Genomic DNA, 6,105 nt, shown 5'->3' on the forward strand with positions numbered 1-6,105 from the left:
ATTTTCATTGGTGTCCCAGTTGAGATCAGTTTGCGATTTGTTTGACATTGACTAATGAAAGATATCAATGGAAAATAAAATTACTTTTAAGCTAAACGGAATTATTTTAAGTTAAACTCAAAGAAACAGATATATCTAAAAATGACTGGTCAGTGAGTAGTGGCTACCATTACGCTTGTCTAGTTATTTTTTAGTCCTGATCAAATTCTGTCGATTGAGTTGCATTATGTTTAACCGTATGAGTAACTTTATATCATGTGTACTATGTTTAGATTTTAAGTGATTGGTAATAGTTGACTGGAAACCCTTAATGTTACAGGATTTGATACTTCCTGGTGGGTTCAAACCCTTATCACTCAACTATATAGCCTGAGATGTCACTAATAGCCTGTTAGAAGTGCAATTTATCTCCTTTAAGACTGAGGTATTTACAAGTGGTTGATCTCCTAGAAGTGCCAACCATTTCTAATCACCTAACATCTTAACATTGTACACGCGATGTTTATTCATTTAGAATTAAGGACACATTGAAAATCAGTTTATAGAATTCGATTAACAGTTAATGGATTTAACAAACATGGCTACTACCACTACTACTACTAACCTTATAATGTATATTGGAATATGTAATTCATTTTAATTTCATTAGTTTCATAATTGATAAACAATTTTTTTTTCTAAAAGAGACTTTGGCGCCAAAACAATTCGGGAAATGTTAAAAATAGAAAATGTCATAAATGAAATGAAGAAATTCAAATTTATCTTTTGATATTGTCACATGTTACTTGACGATATATATAAATATAAAGATGTGCGATATGTCAATTCTATATGGAGTTCGGAAATTGAGAAATTAGACAGTAGCTAAATGGATAACATGATCGCGTTTGAAGTGAACAGTATTGGGCTCGAGTCCCAGAGTGAATATCAACTCTGGGATACAGGTACATCCAACTGATGTGTCCGGATAGGACGAAACGAGCTTTCCTGGATTTCCAATGCTAGCCACCCATCTATCTTGCTCATAATAAAGTAGGCATGACTTCCATCAAAAAAGTGTCATTTCCTTAAGCCAATGATAAGTTGATTATTGGTTTCCTTTCCGGGAAAAAATTTCGTTCGAGATTTTTTTTATGGACTATTTTTTTTCTATACACAGAGAGGAGAGAGGTTTATTTTGTCTCTTGATAAATGTTGAATAGTTGACAAACATTAATAATATGCTTGCAGTCAAATAAATGTTGAGCTATTGTACTGTTAAGTTTGGTATTAAACCGATCACATGAAGATGCCTGCAAGACGATTTTCCTACGAAACGTTTACTCATTAAAGTGTCAACCGGAAATTTAACTTACATTAAGAGATTTAATGTTGGATGCCTAAAGATAATTGGCAGGAAGCCTAACTCCACTTGTACTTCATGAAATCCGTCACTCGTTAGTGACCCATAACCGTAATTAAGAAAGGATTGACTGATTCCGATTGTATTCTATCTATTGACACTTAAAACAAAACAGTATGAAGTTGTTTACTACATACTGGTCAATCAATGTATCAATATATTTCTTAGTATTTCACGAAGTAGTCTTCTTATGATGCCTATTTTACTGTTAATTTCGACATAAATCTGATTAATAAAGGTATCGTTACAAATCAAAAGTAGAGCATTCATATTTACTTTTGTTTTATCTTGTGAGTTGCTTTTGTTCTGTTTATGGTAATTGATATTTGCAAACAATCAACACTACTTCTAATACGAGCAAACTTGACCCCAAACTTGAATGCATGGCAACTGATACATAACACTGTGATAAAAATCCCCAGCAATGGAACCCAGGAAGAAGGCAGTAGTGAAAAAGAAACTTGATATTTAATAAAGAAGAAATTGGAATGGAACAACTCTATATGTGTAGTAACCCAAACAACCTTGGATCAGAAAAATGATCTAACTGAAAGTGGTAACAACCAATTAGAAATAGCAGACGTCATACGGAAATACGAATTAGAACAATTATTCACAAAACTTGGTAAAGTGAGATCTTTCTATTAACTTATGATCCACTAACCAAAATAATTAACTTAAAGACCACTTTTCTTCTTAAAATAAAGCCTATGCGAGGTACTTAATGTCCGTTGGACAGATACCATCAGCAACAACCTGCTGTGGAAGAGAACAAACCAGCTTCCAAATGAAGAGAAAATTAGGAAAAGACATTGAAAGAGGATAGGACATACATTGTGGAAATCATCAAACTTGGAATCCTGAAGGGAAACACAAAAGAGGAAGACCAAAGAACACATTGAGTCGAGATTGGAAACAGACATCAAAAAGATGAATAGTAACTAGAAATGATCTCTGAGGACAGAGTTGGATGGAGAATGCTGGTGACGGCCTATTCTCCTTCATGAGGGGTAACAGACGTAAGTTGACTTAAGTAAGAGAATCATTTTAATCTTGCTATACATTCTGATCTTCTGTCTCATACAAGATTAAAGCCACTTCAAGTAAATGCTTCAGTAAATCTATATATCAATCAATGTAAAGTACTTTATTCAATGAGATTGATTATGAAGTAATTCAAGATTCAATAAATATCAAAAGTTTTCTAACATTATGTGTAAAAATTATATTTTCATAATAATCTCACCTATCCAGGAGTTTTGTTTGAACGTCTTCAGGGTAATCATTGGAAATATTAAAATTATCAAAAAGAATATATCACGTTTAATAAACAAATTTGCACTGATTTAAAATATCCAAGTTTACATAAGTAAGAAACGTCAAATATCATAGCTGTCATGTGCCTTCAAATGCCCTGGTACGGCCGAGAGTGGAGAGAGTCCGCTCTCCCTCTCGAAATGCTCTAACATGGCAACGAGTATACAGTCACTGCTAGGGAAGTCTTACTCACTGCCTTTTCGCACCAGGGTTGTTATTTACGAAGTTGAGAGGACGAAAAGCGAATATCCGGCGCTTTAACCGAGTTGGTGGGTATTGAGCATCCGCCTAGAGGAGTTGGAAAACACTGATTCCAAACTAATGGTGAACATGGGCTCCAGGATCCTGAGAGAGAACAAATGATGTATGAACCAATCGTTGGTCACCGGCTACAATGGAACTGCATCTCCTGACGTTGCTCCACTGTTTCTTGGATCAGACCTTTAGGTCGAAGGCTCCGGGTGTATGCCCCTAAGAAAACCACCTGCTTCAGTCTGGGCACAGCCCACATAAAAATCAAGCGACTTGTGTGGGGCATATGTATACGATACCTCGTTGTACCAATATTTACGTGCTCAAATAAATAAATAAATAAGATGTGATATAAATAGGAAGGTTGGAGATAAGGTCCAAGTTATTTTTGTTAACAAGTAGTTGCCAAGATCTGACTAGTTGTATTCCATCTTTTCAGTCTGTTCTAACTAATTAATATACACAACGCTTCTGGTGCCAAGCGTTCTTTTTGTGTGCTATACCCTTTATGAAGTGCTTTGTTCCGTTCAAAGTTGATCTTATTTCCTGTTTCTAATGAACTTAATGTAGTTGCTAGTTTATTTTCAAGTTTCTTAAGGTTAATAGAGAATTCAGGGACATCTTTCAAGCATTGTTTGTTATCCTCTAATCACATATTATAAGTTTCTCTAATATAAACAGTGTTAGATATATAACACTTAATCTCACAGACAATGTCACATTTTTCTTCCTTTGGTAACTTATGTTCTGAGGGCGGCCTGCTTAAACATCTGGGCTACCTGTTCCTGTCATCTATATATTTCAACAAGTTATCTAATATTGTTTGTTTTAATACATCATTACGGCTATTAAACACACAACCTATTCCGGTGCGTTTCTGAAAACTGTACAACCTTTCGCTGTAAAGGTTACAAAAGGCCTAATCAGAGATGTCGTGTTTACTGGGAACATGCAGCAAAAAGAATATACATTATTCATATGTCGATTGACTGAACTGCTGACATCCAACTGGCGATCACTGAATGTTTATCATCAGGAGCAACGAAGAAATAAGAAACGTAAACATGTTGAAATACTTTATGCTGAGAATTCGATTTTGTACCAAATAATATAATATTGAATAAAGCTAATAATAATAATAACAATAATAATAATAATGTTTAACTGACCACTGGCTTGAAGATACATTCTTACATCATTTTTACGTAGAATTCTTTTAATTTCCTCTAATATTTCTGTACAGTATGAAATGATAATGATGTTCTTCCATCATCTGGTTAAGCACTCCAGTATATTTATTTGTTTTAATTTTATCTTCCGCGAAAACTCTTGAGGGTAATTATTTGCTCTAACTGTAAACAAAATTTATTTCAGTTAGTTGATCTTTATTTTCTCTAATGGGATTACGACAACTTTAAATCAAATTTCTTACATCCATTACCTTCGTAGAACGAGCCTGTGCCTATCCGTAATCTAAATATCTGTCAGAATGTGTTGGTTTTCGGAAAACACTAATTTTGATCTCGTTGTTATTATTACGTCATCGTTCAACCAAACAATCGAAAAACTCGAATTTATAGTTAATACATTATATTTCCTTAGTTAGCTTAATGCAACTCGATATATTGTTTACATATTCAAATATTTCTTCTCAATCACTTCGCTTGACAGAATATAGCAATTCATGATCTTATTAGTTTCTACAATCACTGAAACTAGCTGTCCACTTTATACACATTTTTGTCTATAAAGATCTTGACGGAATAGGAATAACGTGGAAACTTAACACGATTCCAAACAATTGTTAATCTTAGTATCGTAGAAAATGTTCTTAACCCTGTTATGCAAAGCTCCATAGACAAGATTTGTTTCCTTTCTTTCTTTCAATACTGTAAATAGTTTTATTGTTAAGTCTGAGCATTTACAACGATTACTATGTTTATTTAATCATCAGTTCATATAAATATTTAGTTCTACTTGAGATGATTTCAGGCATCAATAGTTCATGAATATGATCTTTCATTAAAATACACGGTGACATAGGCCTAAGTTGCTCAAAGGTAATCTATTTCAACAAGAGTGCAAATACACTATGTTGACCAGTGAGCAAAAACATGGTTCACATATTCCTTCTAAATGTCTTCAGTCGCTCAATATATGTTAAGACATCCATTATTATTATTATTCTAATATGATAAAGCTTTTGGTTGGTTAGATTTTATAGCAACGAACAAAACTAACTATATTAGTTTAATCATATTTAGTTTCTCTTATCAACAGAATCAGGTTACTAGTAGAGAATGCCAAGCTCCTTGTGATCATAGAATTCCGTAGTTTACATCATTGACTTCTTAAAAACTAAACAATCGTTAAGCTTCAAGAAGCATTGAATATCTATTCCGTCCTTGCTATATCTAAATGATACACTTATCGAACAATGACAATATAATGATATCAGAACAATATCTTGAATTCACTGAAGTTAGACATGTAAACCACTGAATACTAGTTTCTAGACCTGAAGACTTTAGGTTTAGATCCTCTAGTCGAATCATACATACAAACTACTGTGACGTTTTGTATTAAGAATTAAACACCTACCTAATGAGGCTTAGTTTTCAATGATTATTTAACCAAATGTCTATACGTGATGTAAACAACAGAATCAAGATTGTATTCAAATAATTATTTTTTAGTCACTTTATTATCAATTAAACTGTATGTAGTACTTTTATTTCAATGCCAAATTAATTTTTTGGCAACGTAAAAATTATTTGACCCAAATAGATTGTAATGATAAACTAATACCCTGGAGAAAGAGAGGGAGAGAGAAAGGGAGGGGTGAGGGAGACAGAGAGAGAATACGAGAAAATACTCGATTCTAATTAATTACACTTAACAATAATAATAAATAAATAAATAATCAATTATTATTGATTTTTTTAGGTATCAATGTGAAGGTTGGACATGATAGTTTCAAATAAATTAAGCATTGAGTAGAAAGTTAATAATAAATATACATTTTTTTTATATAGTTGAGATCATGAGTCAATTGAAGCTAGACCACCATGGAAAACCTGGAAGCACTGGACGGCCGTTTCATCCTATTGTGGAATCCTCAGTAGTGCGCATCC

Source organism: Schistosoma mansoni, chromosome 6 (genome assembly GCF_000237925.1).
Source record: "Schistosoma mansoni strain Puerto Rico chromosome 6, complete genome".
Taxonomy (NCBI): domain Eukaryota; kingdom Metazoa; phylum Platyhelminthes; class Trematoda; order Strigeidida; family Schistosomatidae; genus Schistosoma; species Schistosoma mansoni.